The following is a 16,489-nucleotide window of genomic DNA, read 5'->3' as shown; positions in this document are numbered from 1 at the left end:
AATCTTTCAGTATGCTTATTAGGTTCATTAAAAATATGAATGAACAGATCAACCAGTTTTCCTGATTTCATATCTACTATGTCATGCAATACTTAAATTGTTCCTGCAAGCACTGGCATTAGAATTAGATTCAGTACATTTCTAGTATGCACGGAAAAATAAAAAGAGAAAGAACCGTCTGTTCTTTCAGCATACAAATGGTGCTTTCTAAAGACAAACTATCAGATATTGGTGTAGGACACTGAAGCGCTTATGAAACTCTAAGTTAAAAATATGAAAAATAGATCATTTTATGGCTATTGCAAAATACAGTCTGGATGCACTATTCAAGGAGTCCCTGTCTAACCATTTACCTTTCCTCTCTGTTTTGTTGAAAAGGCAGTGACCATGGTAGACTTTATTCTGAAAAGAGCCGAATACATATTTTAAACTCAGGCCTTTGCATTGCTTTCCTTCTGTTTGGAATGTCTTTTCTTAGATCTTTGTATGGTTGGGCTCTTCTAGTTACTCATGCTATGCTATGTTAATTCGCTTCAGTTGTGTCCAACTCTCTGCAACCCTATGGACTGTAACCTTCCAGGCTCTTCTGTCCATGGGACTTTCCAGGCAATAGTACTGGAGTGGGTTGCCATGCCTCACCTTAAAAGTCACTTCTTGAGGAGAGTGAAAGTCACCAAGATGGTGTCATAGGTCATTCCTGACTCTCCCCATCAGAAGAAAAAACGTTAACATCTATTCCAGAAGAAGACAGCACTGAGAGAATCCTAGAGCCCAGGTGTGAGGCAGAAACACCCTCTGCACCTCAGACACCAAGACAGACTGCACGAGAAGGTAAGAGAAGCAGCTACACATTGACCACACGGCCCCTTCCCCAGGCCAGCATGGCACCACTCGGAGAAGTCTTCCCCGAGCCTCCAGTGGAAACAGAGAGCTCGGGGGATGAGTCTCCCCTAACACTGTGGGTCACTTTGTAGGAGCCCCTACTCTGGTCTCATGCCATGATGACTGCAGGGGAATTTATGGGGCTCAACCACTGGGAATCTCAATATGATGGAGAATGGAGGAAGGGCTTGCACCAACCAGCACAGTGGTCTTGGAAGACTGAGTTCATACCTGCAGTGCCTTAATGGTAATCTCAACCAGAAGTTCATGTGCAAAACCAACTCAGAGGTGTAGTCTGACCAGGGTATTTGGTAGGGTTCAGATCTGCCTGATTCAGGTCCTTAAACAAGGAGATTGGTGAGCCCTAGAGCCTGGTTTGCCAACCTCCAGGCAAGGTGCTAAGTCACTGTTCCACCTACTGTGGAGACTGTCTTCTGGCTCCATCTGACCATAAGGCTGATAACAACCACTGTTTAGGCTCCAGTGGTGCCAGTCAAGAGGCAGGCAAGCACAGTTGATTGCCCCCAGAGAAAAGGCAATACTAGGTGTGGAGGGTTCCTGTGTGGCAAGCACAGGCAAGGAGAGTAGTCCACACCAAGGCTGAGCATAACTCCTAGCTTCTCTCAACTGGAGAGTCCATTTGGGAACCTGAAAGTAGCCAGGAGTATTCCCCTCCCACCCAACAGAGGCAAGTGGGCTGAGACACAGCCCTACCTGCTGGTAAGTCAGTCTTCTGACTCCATCTGATCAGAAAAGCTGGTGAAAACATCTGAAAGCTGTGCAGTCCAGTGGCACTCAAACCAAGAGGAAGGTGCATGAAGAAGACAGTCTGCATAGCAAAGCCAGTGGACCTATTAAGCAAGGGAACTTGGGATGATGGTCAACTTTCATTAAGACAACAAACAACTTTCCTTGTGTTAGAGCTGCTTCTGCCACTGTACCCAGGTGGAAATTCTAATTCATAGCCCCACTCATTGCTGAATATATCCTTCAGTATATCCAATAAAATCACCTGGGAAACTTTCTAGTCCATCCAAGAGCCCTACATACAGTGGCACTTGAACAGAGAGCCTGGTCTGTGGCAGAGCCAAACTAGTGGTCTCACTTGAACAGTATGATACAGGCCGCTCAAACAACAAGCTGTACAGCCCCTAGACCCTGGACTGTGTCCTATAGGAAAGGAAAGCTAATTCATAGCCCCATCTACTACTGAATATAGAATTCAAACTCAAACATCTAGCAGGCACGATGAGAATCCACGCCACCTTGTAACTCACCCTACAAACTTAATTGGTTAGGAATCCAAGTCAGCAGTCCTATCAAACTGTTCTCCGTCCCAGCCCCATCTTCAGAGAGGGAACAATTAATTGCCCCTGACCATAATAGCAGGCCCTATCTGCCCAAAGACACCACCAGAAGACACACCTAGAATCCAAACTGAGCTGACTGGTGTAAAACTGACTGAAAAAGCAAACTCATAAAGTCTGGAGGATGAGCCCCTATTACTCAAATGTGCAGGCAACAACACAAGGAATCAAGGGTTATAAAAACTCAGGTAAATATGATACCACCAAAGGACACTAAGAAAGCTCCAAAAACTGAATAAAAGAAGTGGAGATCTATCAACTGTCAGACAAAGAAATCAAAATAATTATCTTAAGTAAGTTTTCTGACCTATCAGAAAGCACAGGTAAACAAGTAAATGAAATTATGAAAATAATACATGAACAAAGTGAGTAGTTTGATTTAGAAAAAACAAATCCTCCAGAAATCCTGGAGTTGAAAAATACAATAACTGAAGAACTGAAGAGTTTCAAAAGTAGATTTGACCACTCAGAAAAGTCAGTGACCTGGAGAATAGGACATTGGAAATCACCCAGAGAAGCAAAATGAATGAAAAAGTTTATAGGAATTATGCAACACAATGAAAAGAAACAATATTCACATCATGGAAATTCTAGAAGAAGATAAAGTGACAGAAAATACATTTAAAACAATAACAGCTGAAAAATTCCTGAACCTGGGGAGCAAAATGGACATCCAGATCCATGAGTCCCAAAGGACCCCAAATAAATTGAACCTGAACAGGGCTATACCAAGCCACATTCTAACTAAAATTTTGAAAGTCTATGACAAAGAAAGAATTTTAAGAGCAGCAGAGAAAAAAGAAGATAAATACAAGAAAACCCCCATAGGACTATCATAAGGTTTCTCAACAGAATCTTTTCAGGCCAGGAGAGAATGGAATGACGTATTAAAAATATTGAAAGGAAATAACTCTCAAATAGGAATTCTATACCCAGCAAAGGTGCCTTTCAGTAACAAATGAGGGATAGATTTTCTTACACAAACAAAAGCTGAGGGAGTTCATTAACACCAGAGCTTGCTTATATGAATATTTAAGAGAGTTCTTTGAGAAGAAGTAAAAGAATGTTAATTAACGTGATACCAAAAAAATATAGACTAAATTTTACTGGTAATGGTAAATATAGTCATAGTTAAATTTGTAATGTGGTAAAAATGGTGCATAACTCAACTCTAGTTTAAAAGTTTAAAAAAGAATGTTACAAAGATAACCATAAACTCAATAGTCTATATTTAGACAATAAAAGCATGTAAATTTTAAGTGCCATAACATAAAATGTGAGGGAAAGATTAAGTAAAAGTATAAAACATATGAATTATATTAAAGTTAAGTTGTTATAAGCTTAAAAGTACTTATTAACATTTAAGGTGTTTAATGTAAGCCTCATGGTAAACACAAAACTTTTGTGTAGTAATTACACAAAAAAACACAATAAAAAAGCCAAGCATACTGACACCAAAAGACATCAAAATACAAAAACGACAGCAGGATGAGAAAAATGGAAAAACAGATCTATAAAACAATGAGAAAACAATAAAACATAAACGATAAGCTTTTGTCCATAAATAATTACTTCAAATGTAAAAAGATTACATTCTTCAATCAAAAGACAGAAAATTGCTGAACAGATAAAACCACATGATCCAAGAATATGCTGTCCATAAGAGATTTAATTTAGCTTTGAAGGCTATTATAGACTGAGTGTGAAAAGATGCAAAAAGATGTTTCAATCAAATGCTAACCAAAAAATTCAGAGGTTCAGTTCAGTTCAGTTCAGTTACTCAGTTGTGTCTGACTCTTTGTGATCCCATGGACTGCAGCACACCAGGAATCCCTGTCCATCACCAACTCCCAGAGACTACTCAAAAGTCATGTCCATTGAGTCGGAGATGCTGTCCAACCATCTCATTCTCTGTTGTCCCCTTCTCCCACCTTCAATCCTTCCCAGCATCAGGGTTTTTTCAAATGAGTCAGTTCTTCGCATCAGGTAGCTGAAGTATTGGAGTTTCAGCTTCAGCATCAGTCCTTCCAATGAATATTCAGGACTGATTTCCTTTAGGATGGATTGGCTGGATCTCCCTGCAGTCCAAGGGACTCTCAAGAGTCTTCTCCAGCACCACAGTTCAAAAGCATCAATTCTTCGGCACTCAGTTTTCTTTATATTCTAACTCTCACATCTACACATGACTACTGGAAAAACCATACCTTTGATTAGATGGACCTTTGTTGGCAATGCTAACCAAAAAAATTCAGAGGTAGCCATACTCATTATCAGAAAAAAATAGACTTCAAGCCAAACATGCTAAAAAGAGAAAAAGAAGGTCATTATTTTAATGATAAAGGAATCAATACATCAAGAAGATAAACCAATCATAAATATTTATGGGCCCAACATCTGAGCATCTAAAAATATAGAGTGAAAACAGACATAAAAGGAGAAATAAACAGCAAGACAATAATAGCTGGAGACTTTAATACCTGACCCCAAACAATGGAAAGATCAGTCAGACAGAGAATCAGAAGGCAATATTCCCAAATTCATTTTTAGAGGCCAGCACTATCTTGACACCAAAACCAGAAAGTACACTACCAAAAATTAAAACTACAGGCAAATCTTCTTATGAATACAGATGCAAATATTCTCAATAAAATACTAGCAAACTCAATTCAGCAGCACATTAAAAGGATCATTCACCATGATTAAATGGGCTCTGTCTCTGGAATGCAAAGATAGGTCAACATATGCAATGTTGATGTATCATACTGACTGAATAGAGAAAGTATTGTGATCATCTCAATAAATGCAAGAAATCACTCAATAAAATCCAACATCCATTTGGATCATAAAAACACTTAAAGCAGGCATAGAAGGAACATGTCCAACATAATAAAGGCCATATATGACAAACCCACAGGTAACATCATACTCAAATGATGAAAGATTGAATGCTTTTCCTCAATATCAGGAACAAGGAAAGGGTGCCCACTCAAAACTTCCATTCAATACAGTACTGGAAGTCCTACTATATCAGGCAAGAAAAAGAAATAAAAGGTATAAGAATTGATTGGAAAGAAAGAAATAAAACTGTCTCTATTTGCAGATCAAATGATTTTATATAAACTTGAAAGTGAAAGTGAAAGTGAAGTTGCTCAGTTGTGTCCGACTCTTTGCAACCCCAAGGACTATATAGTCCACCAGGCTCCTCCGTCCATGGGATTCTCCAGGCAAGAATACTGGAGTGGGTTGCCATTTCCTTCTCCAGGTAATCTTCCCGACCCAGGGATGGAACCCAGGTCTCCCACACTGCAGGCGGATGCTTTAACCTCTGAGCCACCAGGGAAGCCCCCTTATATAAGCTTAAATTCAACTAAAAAACTGTTAGATCACTGAATTCAGTAAAGCTCCTGGATATAAAATTAATATACAAAAGTCAGTATCATTTCTAAACACTAATACAAAATTTTTGTTAAAGAATATAAAGAAATTGCTTCAAAAACAATAAAATACTTAGGAATACATTTAACTAAGGAGATAAAAGATGTTTGTGCTGCAACTACAAGACACTGATGAAAGAAACTGTAAAAGACACAAATAAATTGAAAGGCATCCCATATTTATGGTTTGAAATTAGTATTTTTAAAATGTCAATACTACTGAAAACCATCTACAGATTCAATGAAATTTTTATAAAGATGCCAATGGTATTATTTTTACAGAAGTAGAAAAAAAGTCTTAAAGTTTATATGGAACCATGAAAAGCCCTAAATAGCCAAGGAAATCTTGAGAAAGAACAACAGGAGGTATCACACTTCCTGATTTCAAGCTGTAATCTAAGACTACTAACAGTATGGTACCAGTGCTAAAAAACAAAAGGACAAATAAGCCAAGGGAACAGAATTCAGAGGCCAGAAATAAACCCAAGTATACACAGTCAACTAATATTTGACACAGAAGCAAAGAATATACTTAATGATGAAAAGTCTCTCCAATAAATGGTGCTGGTATAATTGGATATTCATATGAAAAGAATGAAAATGTACCTGTATCGTATATCATTCACAAAAATTAACTTGAAAAAATTAAAGATTTAAATGTAAGACCTGAATCCATGAAACTCCTGGAAGAAAACATAGGAACAAAGTTCCTTGATATGGGTTTCGGTGATAAGTTTTTGGATATGATACCTAAAGCACAGGCAACAAAATAAACTAGTCAGACTACATAAAACTAAAAAGCTTCTGCACAATGAAAGAAACCATCAGAAAAGAGAAAAGACACCTAAAAAAGGAGAAAAAAATGCTTGCAAACTATGTATCTGACAAGGGGTTAGTACTGAAAACATAAAAAAAAAACTCAACAGCGTATAACACAAATAACAATAAAAAAATGGGCAAAGAACATGAACAGACATTTCTCCAAAAGAAATATATGAAAACACAAAAGGTACATGAAAAGATATCCAACATCACTAATCATTAGGAACTGCAAATTAAAACCACCATGGGACATCACCTCACACCTGGATGGTGACTGTCAAAAGGCAGGCAATAATAAATGCCAGTGAAGATGTGGAGAAAAGAAAGCCCTCCTGTGCCGCTGTTGGATTACAAATTACAGAATACAGTGCAGAACAGCTTCAAAAAATTATAAATAGAACAACCACATATCCAACAATTCCACTTCTGGGAATACACTCAAAGGTAATGAAAACACTAACTCAAAAATGTATCAGCACCCTCATATTCAGAACAGCATTATTTACAATGGACCAGATATGAAAACAACCTAAGTGTCCACAGACAATGAACAGACAAAAAAGTTGTATATACATACACTATAAAATATTATCCAGCTATTAAAAAAACAAGACAACTCTACAATTTGCAAGACCTTGATGGCATTACTTTTACGTGGAATTTGTAAAAACTCATAGAAAAAGAGATCAGACCTGACATTACCAGAGATGGTGGTGGCAACAGGGCGGGTGGGGGTGGTGAGGAGGCAGGGCGTGTTCTGGCAGGGGAGGAGGGAAATGCAGGAAGGTAGTCAAAAGGTACAAATTTCAGTTATACGTAAGTATTGGGGGTGTAATGTTCAACAAGATAACTTCAGCTACCACTGCTATTGTATACACAAGAACGTTCTGAAGAGAGTAAACCCTAAGGGTTCTCATCACAGTGAGAAAAAAAATGGTTTCTTTTGTTCTTTTTTCTTTTCTTTTTTGGTATCTATATGAGAAGATGAATATTAGCTGAAACTACTGTGGTAGCCATGTCACAATATACGTAAAATCAAACTGTCCTGCTATATGCCTTATACTTATACAGTGATGTCTATCAATTATTTCTCAATAAGACTAGGAAAATATAATTTCCTCATTGATCTTCTTAGTCACTACTCAGCAGCTACTATTTGATGAGACCTCAGGACAGTTTTGGGATTCCCTGGTGGCTCAGATGGTAAAGCGTCTGCCTGCAATGCGGGAGACCCAGGTTCGATCCCCAGGTTGGGAAGATCCCCTGGAGAAGAAATGGCAACCCACTCCAGTACTCTTGCCTAGAAAATTACATGGATGGAGGAGCCTGGTGGGCTACAGTCCATGGGGTCACAAAGAGTCAGACACAACTAAGCAACTTCACTCACTCACTCACTCAGGACAGTGTTGTTATCTTTCTTCCTTGACTGCATTATCATCTTTCTATTTCACTCAACAGTACTCTTAAATCTGAATTTTTTATTTAATCTTAATTATCTTTTGAAAATTGATGAGCTATATAAACATTGACTACTACTCTCATCTAACTTACTTAACTAAAATTCTTCCCATATCTTCATAAAATTACTTCTTGATGTGCGTTCTCAGTCGCTTCAGTCATATCCGACTCTTTGTGACCCTATTGACTGTAGCCCAGGCTCCTCTGTCCATGGGATCCTTCAGACAAGAATACTAGAGTGAGTTGCCATGCTTCAAGAGATCTTACAGACCCAGGAATCAAATCTGCATCTCCCAAGTCTCCTGCATTGCACACAAATTCTTTATCCACCAAGCCACCTGGGAAGCCCAAAATTAGTTTTCCTCTCTCCATAAAATGCAAGACCCCTGATGCTGGGAAAGACTGAAGCAAAAGAAGAAGGGGGCAGCAGAGGATGAGACAGTTAGATAGCATCACCAACTTATGGACACGAACCAGAGCAAACTGCTGGAGATAGTGAAAGACAGGGGAGAATGGCGTGCTATAAATCTGTAGGGTTGCAAAGAGTGGAATGGGACTTAGCAACTGAACAACAATACACATTATAGAATACACTGGCTTTACAAAAGTTTAAGTAGTAACCTGTTCAATAAGACAGGATAACAACAGTATTATAAAAATAGATAACTGAATATAATATTATTTGACAATAATTTTTAGTTAAATATATTAATTGTTCCCAAGCCATTTAATTAATAGTTTGTCCTATGACACTGATCTGTGATGCAAACTCTGCCATACACCAAGATATTAAAAAATAGTTCGGTATTCTAATTGTAGAACTTAGTATGTCAAATTTTCTGATAGATCCTGTTGGGATTTTATCTGAATTTGTATACTAACATTCAAAAAACAGAAGCAATTGATATCAGGCTATCGGAAGCAGGGGGACTAATGGCTGTTGGAAATGAAGACTATGAAACAGCAACTGTTACTAACTACAAAATAACATGCAGTTTACTTACTATATAATACCATTAAGTACATTTGACTTTTTGAATTAGAGATGGTCTACTTTTAAAAGAAAGTTAGCTGTTTTAAAAATAGATTTATGCATGAATTTTGGAATAAGTAATTTTTAAAAGTAGTCTTCCTATTCATGGCACAGAATGATTCAATTTTTTTTCTGGTTTTCTTGTATACCCTCAATAATTTTATCAATTTCTCCATAAAAGTTTCAGCTGGTATTTATAAATGCTATCATTTTATTACATTTGTACTTGGTTATTTCTGGTATACAGCAATCTTTTCAATTTCTATGTTGTACTGAGCAATCTAAACTAAGCTGTTTATTAGTTCAATTAGTTTCTTTTCCTTTAAAAATCTGCAAATCTTGTTGAATGCTTATGTTTTACCACATCAACTAGGACCTCCAAAGACAAAGTTCCTAAAATCAAAGAGAATGTGTTTTAATTTTACCATTAAATACAAAGTCTCAGGTAGGGTTTTGGTTTATAATACTTATTTTTTCCTTCTGTTCTTAGTTTAAGAGTTTCTATCCAGAAAAGGTATTGAATTTTATTGATTTTTTTTTTTTTGCATCTAGTGAAATGATCATATTAATTTTTCCTTTAGTCTGTTAACAGGTGACATTCACTGATAGATTTTTTTTTTCCTTTAAACATTCTGGTGAAATTATTTCTCCGTAAAAGAAAATTCAAATGACTAAAACATATGAAAACCATTCAGCTCCACCAGAAATAACCGAAATTCACACAAAAAAGTAATGTTGTGCCATTTTTCATCTCTCAGTTTGGCATAAATATCTAAAATCTGACAATATTCAGTGATGGCAGGCATATGGGGAAAATGGTTCTCACATATATGATTCGTGAAGCATAAGGATAATCTCTACCACATTTTGGTTCAGTACCCAAGGAACATGACCAGAGTAAATAATGAAACAGAAAGATGTCCTTTCCCTTGTCTAGAAAGCAATTTAATATATTTTGTGAAAGTGATAGTGTTAGTGGCTTGGTCACGACCAACTCTGAGACCCCATGGACTGTAGCTGGCCAGGCTCCTCTGCCCATGGAGTTCTCCAGGCAAGAATACTGGAGTGGGTTGCCATTTCTTTCTCCAAGGGATCTGCCTGTCCCAGGAATCGAACCCAGGTCTCCTGCATTACAGGCAGACTCGGAGCCACCAGGGAAGCCCTATATATATTTTATAGTCATCTAAAAATGAACTCATACAAGGTTTTCTAGAATTATATTCATATTCAGATTTAGGACTATCTTGCTAAAAATTTTTTTAAAAAGAATCATTAATGTTTCCAGGTTAATGATGTGGGGTAATTTCCATTTAATTATCGGGATAATGAATAGCAAGAGTTGACTCTTGATTAAAATCCGAAGGAAGTGATTTTAAACTCAGGGCATTGTTTTTATTATGTTTAATCATCAGTTGCCTGAGACTGTTTACATTATTTTCCTTCTTTAAATATAAAAGTTGGGTTAAATTCATACCAAGATAATTTTTTAAAATTTTATTCATCTTCAGAAAACCAATGAGTGCTTTCAATTAATTGTGTTTATAGCTTTAAAATTATATTCCTTTGGAAATTTGCTTGAACTAATCCTTATTTTTTGACAATGGTTAATATAATAATAAGGAAACTTCTAAATCTAAGGTCAACTAACCTTGATTTGTTCTATCTCAATATGATTATTACAGAACTTACACACTTAACCTGGATTCATAAAGATGAGAAAACATAATAGGCAGCATTTGCAAAATAACTGAAAGAACACAGATATCCATTTATTCTCTGTGATCTACTAAGCTAAGTTCAACAGCTATGTTAAAATTTTGTTTTATTATCCAGTTCCTTTTTGGCTCATACTTATGTTTTTAACTAACTCAATTAATTTTCCAAGCCTTAATACCTTTAATTTATCCTAACTTGTGCTGAGTTTAAGTCTAAACCAGAGCAAAAAGACTACCAGAAAAAATTATGTGTCTTTTCCCTACATATGTTAAATCTATTCTCTTCATCATTTCTCTCCCACTTAGATATATATATATGTATATATATATATTTATTTCATTCTTTTCCTTGAATAGCTCTGTACAAGGATTGATTCATTCCTTCCATCTGTTTTTCCTTAATATCTCACTCTGTGAATTCCCTGTTCTGACATTTTACTTCAGATAATTTTTAAACTACTGTACCTCTGGTATTCAAAATCTGATCAATAAAATATCTACCAAAAGAAAAATCTTCTTTCATTGCCACCTTCTCAAAGAATATAGCCAATTAAATAACTCCTGAAGAAATGAACATGAGTTCTAAGTGGCTCCAAGGTATAGAATTGTTTCAATCAATATTATTGTTAACCAAAAAAATCCATTCATTTTTGTCCTTTATCTAAGAAAACTGTCTATATAAGAAGTATCACAAAGAGAAAAGCAGAATTAAATGTGAAGTGGTTTTTGAATAATATAAAAGTACACCTGTAATCATTTGTACAACTACATTTTTTCTTACCCTGAGATAAAAAATGTGCATTTATATTCAGGCAGTCTTAAATTAGCTATTTCACAAAACATTTTGAATGCAGACCTATATCTTACAAAATTTCTATTGATTACTCATTGAAAGACCAACTCCAAATAAAAATACTCCAAAATTTGCTTTGTTGAGGATAAATGAAACATTTAAAGGTTCATATACATATTACAAAGCACTGGACATCATTCTTGACTTACATTCTACAATGAATAGTCTAAATTTTTGAGTCATAGGTTCTAACATCCTCAAAAGTCTGTATTTTTCAATTAACAAATAACTGTAGATTTATTTTCTACATAAAAGAAGGAAAGATTTCAAAAAAATCTAAAAACAAACGTGTGCAATATCACTGTACTCTTTATTCACTCATTCATTCATTTAAAAATAGCTTCAGGAATCAATTATGTGCTAGGCACTGCAGGGAATAAAAATAGAAATAAAACATGATCCTTTTCCTCTTGGAGCATATAAATAATTGGAGGGATGGGGACATATATACATAAATAACCACAGTATAAGACAGAAAATGGGAATGTTATAAGGGAGTATAATAAAGGATTATTGAGGATGGAGAGAAGAGAGAGGATGGAAGAGAGGTTAATATCATGACTGAGGAGGTACTTCAGGAGACTGGGGAAAACTTAAGAGATACAGAGACATTTGAACTGGATTTTGTAAGAATTAGAATTTCTCTAGTGATTACTTGTTGGAATAAAGCAGAAGTGTATTTCAGAAAAAGGAAAGAGCTGATTAAATATATAAATAATAACATAAATAAATCTAGCTTAAAAATACAGCTATCGAGTACTCAATACTGATTGAATAAGACAATCCTTGTGGGGGCAAAAAAGAAGGTAACTGTTAACTATTTTTCTCAAGCTACACTGTGAATCCCACAAAACATCTTGGCCAGAAGTCTGGCTTAGTCCCAGTCTTCTTGAGGCTAGGGGAAAAACTGTAGCTGACAGTCTTCCCCTGGCTCCTAACCTACTGGCTAATAAAGGCTTCCCCATCCCTTCCACAAGGCATAAGTCAGTGGAGTTTAAAATAGCCTCAGAACACTTCCTGCTCTATTCTAATTGTGCTTTCATTCCATTTGACTTAGACCAACTGGAATGTTGAGGGAAAACCCCATGAGGCATCAAGCATGTGAGATAATGTGTCAGTCCCTCAAAAATGTTTGTGCATTCTACTATGTGTATCCATCACTGTTCCCTACTCAGGAAAGAGCAGAACATGAGGAGAAAACAGCTCCTAGCACACTGCTGTTTCTTCTTTTTTTTTAATAGATCTATTACCTCCATGAAGTACTTCTTTGCTCATCTAGTGCAACCACTTGGCACAAATCTAGTCACTGGTCAACATGAGGAAGATTATGTATCCTAAACATTTTGTTTGGAAGTGACAGTTCTACAGCCACCACCCAACAAGATTTGACCCATGATTTCCCTAAATTAAGTACCCAGCACACTGTAGATGCTCAATAAACACTGTGGTTTATACCATAATTTATACCCCCTTTAAAAGGTGTGCAGTATTGTGTTCATGAGAAAACCTTCTCAGACTTCTCTTCTTCAGCCTATGGGCACATATTGTTCCCTTCATTGTGGCCCCCAGGAAAGAGAAAGCATTCACTTCTCTAGGTTCCCACTGCTGGAGTAAGATGTTTCAGCACAGTTGAGCCAAGAGTTTGAATAGGGTCAAAGATAAATCTTCAGGAAAGAGCAAAGGTAAGGAGCTCTACAAGGTCTTTAATTTCTAGACAACAGCATTAATCCTAGAAGAGCTCAGCGGATTCCAGAGTCTCTCTTTGGAAAATAGAGACAGTCATAGTCAACAGTCTTCCCTGGGCTTTCTCATCCACATGCTGATAAAAGCTCCCTCATTCCTCATACAAGGCAGAGGTAAGTGGAAACTAAAATAGCTCTGTAACACTTTCTGCTCTTTTCTAACTGTTTTTATTCTATTTGACTTAGCCCAAATGCAATGTTGATGGAAAACCTACTTTCATTGGGAAGATTTTCTTCATATTTTAGCATCCTCAAAAGGCTTTATTTGATTACCATAGTTAGTATGGCCCCTGGTACCAGTCACTTTCCATCCCATTTTTCCATTTTGTTTTCCCTTAGTTCTTATTACTATCTAAAGTAGCCTTATCATCCATCATGCATCCTTCAATTGAACAATCAAGTCCACATGTGTTTCCTTGTCCTGTTTCAGAGTTAGCTCCTCTATCCCTAGAACAATACCTGGCTTCATGGATGACTCTCAAATATTTTTGAGTGAAAAGATGAGCAGATGAATGACTATTTCACCTCAGCTTTCAAAGCTTCAAGCAATTACATCACCCTCCCCAAACCTTCAACCTGCTAATTAAGACTGGTTGGGATGTAACTGGTTCCTATAATTGCTTCTACTTACACCCTCTGAATTTATTTATTACATCTTGGCTTCTTTGAGAATACAGTTGAATTGCTGTGTGTTTCCTGTTTTTGTCCATCATTCTGCAAATTCTTAGTGGTCAGTGGATTCCTTATATTGAGTACAAGCACAAAAATATTTATCTTTTAAAAAGATAATATGTTTTTTTAGTAAATAATAACAAAATTATGAATATTCTGACTGAGCTCTAAGTTATCTATTCCAAAGCATTTTGACTAAGGTGCAATAGGAACTGTATTAACATACCACCTCCACATTTTCATCATCTAAAAATGAGTTAATAGGAAATACAAAATATAAATTTAACAGATTAAAACCACAATTCTAATTTTAAAGCAAAATATTGATTGCTAAATTCTGAATTAAGTACACAGTTTAAATAAGCTAAATGAACAGTTCTCATATGTGAAATTGCATGTTTTATTATACATGAAATTTGTTTGGTTCATCAAGAGTTAGTTATACCAAAACAACTAGCAGAGACGTGTATCTACACTTTTAATATACTAAGAATTTTATCTCATCTGTTTAAAATCAGCAACTTACATTAATACATCATACCCTATTATAATCTTTTATAGCTATATTTTATATACTGCTGCAATAAAGCCAAAAGCACAGACCTATTTTAAAGGCATGGTAACATATTATTAAGAATCATTTATGATGTATATTCACCTATTTTTCCCCACCTTATAAGCAACCTGTATAGCCACTGTACTTAAAACATTCAGTTGTCTCTCAGAAACCATTTCTAAACCCAATATTCATAGGATTTTAAAATAATCTATCTCCAGTATCTACTGGTGAAATTTTATAGAATTTAGGCTTATTAGCTTTAAAAGGTTGTAACAGTCTTCTTAATAACAGAGTCATTCTTGCAAGTAAAAAAAGTTTGTTTGCGTATATGTATAAAATGCCATTTTCACTGTAAGGGTCAACAGCGAGCCCTGTTTATGAGCCATATTAACACCAGAGAGCTTAGCAATGTCTGTTTCTAAAAATAAACCCCGTGTGTCTCATGTTGTCATCATCAACCAGAGTCTTCTGTGCTCGGTGACAGAAAGCATCAAGGCTGCCTGTTTGCCTTTCCATAAGCATTATACATCACTATCCAAAGGCCTCCCCTTTCTGTCAGAGTAGGAGAGATAAAAAGAATTCTGCAATCACCCTAAACACACATTTAAACATTATTGCCCCTTAAGCAGACAGTTATCATGTTGTTTTGGCAGCAGGAAGGAATCTGTGGTTTCACTTGAATGTTATTCTTCTTTATTTAAACTACTAGAAATAACCCCAAAATGACAGAATGCTCTTTCTATAAATAATCATTCCAGTGTAGAGTTATATTAGGAGGTAACTCAGATGGCATGATAACGCCTAACAAGCTAATCTTAGACCTGCAATGCCATAAGATAGAAATACGGAAGCTAAGAATAACTGACCCAAAGGAGTCAGCCTGCTAAAGAGAGCCACAGACATGTGGGCATCTGCAGATTTTAATGCATTTAATGATCTTCTGAAAGCTTCTTTCTCTCATGAAGGCAATAAATTATGTTGGTTAATAACATGAAAATCAATAATGCCTTTACAATGTAGTGATTCCTAAAAATGGCTTGAGATTCTCAGAGTGAATAGAATTATAAAATTCAGTGGATGGAAACCCAAGAGTTGAGTCTTGAATAACTGGATTAGCATAATTGGTGAATTTTATGAATAAGCTACCTATAGAACATACAATATTCATCCAGTGAAATAAAATTTAAGTCAAGATTAAAAAAAATACAATTTTCACCCAAAATGCCCAAACTGGACCCAAATTGAACCAATATATATTCAAAACAGGCAGAATCTAATTCTGTTAGTTAGATCATCCCTTGGCTCAAACATATGACACTGCATCAGGACTTCAGTAGAGATGCAAATTTTATTAACCTCTCCTTGCCCCTATTTCCAGGTAAAAACCAGGATGGGTATAATTCAAATACTTCGGTTGAAAGAAACTTGAGCCCCATGGTGTGGACATTTAAGAAAAAAAAAAACTTCCTCCAGCTAAAATACATTAATAATCGTGTTCTTTTGAAGTGGTATAACCCTTAACATTTAAGGTTTGTGAGATGTTACTGTTACTATGGGCACTGGAATCATAAGCCAAGTACACTGGGATAACTGGTTCTGTCCATGGTGTCTGCTCATTACTCCATGTAGCATCAATCTCAAGGAATACTGGAGGTTGCCTTAAGTTGGTCTCAGCCCTAGATCTTGTTGCTGCTGCTGCTGCTGCTAAGTCACTTCAGTCATGTCCGACTCTGTGCAGCCCCATAGACGGCAGCCCACCAGGCTCCCCCATCCCTGGGATTCTCCAGGCAAGAACACTGGAGGGGTTGCCATTTCCTTCTCCAATGCATGAAAGTGAAAAGTGAAAGTGAAGTGGTTCATCATGTCCGACTCTTAGTGACCCCATGGGCTGCAGCCCACCAGGCTCCTCTGCCCATGGGATTTTCCAGGCAAGAGTACTGGAGTGGGTTGCC

At 36.4% G+C, this 16,489-nt stretch overlaps 1 protein-coding gene across 11 annotated transcripts in view; it reads right to left on the bottom strand.

The window, feature by feature from the left end:
* Window positions 1–16,489, bottom strand: part of HDAC9 (histone deacetylase 9) — a 992,890-nt gene that overhangs the window by 553,070 nt on the left and 423,331 nt on the right. The gene's annotated exons all lie outside the window — the stretch shown is intronic.

This window comes from Bos javanicus, chromosome 4, assembly GCF_032452875.1.
Source record: "Bos javanicus breed banteng chromosome 4, ARS-OSU_banteng_1.0, whole genome shotgun sequence".
NCBI classification, from domain to species: domain Eukaryota; kingdom Metazoa; phylum Chordata; class Mammalia; order Artiodactyla; family Bovidae; genus Bos; species Bos javanicus.
This window is presented reverse-complemented; position numbering and strand designations above follow the sequence as displayed.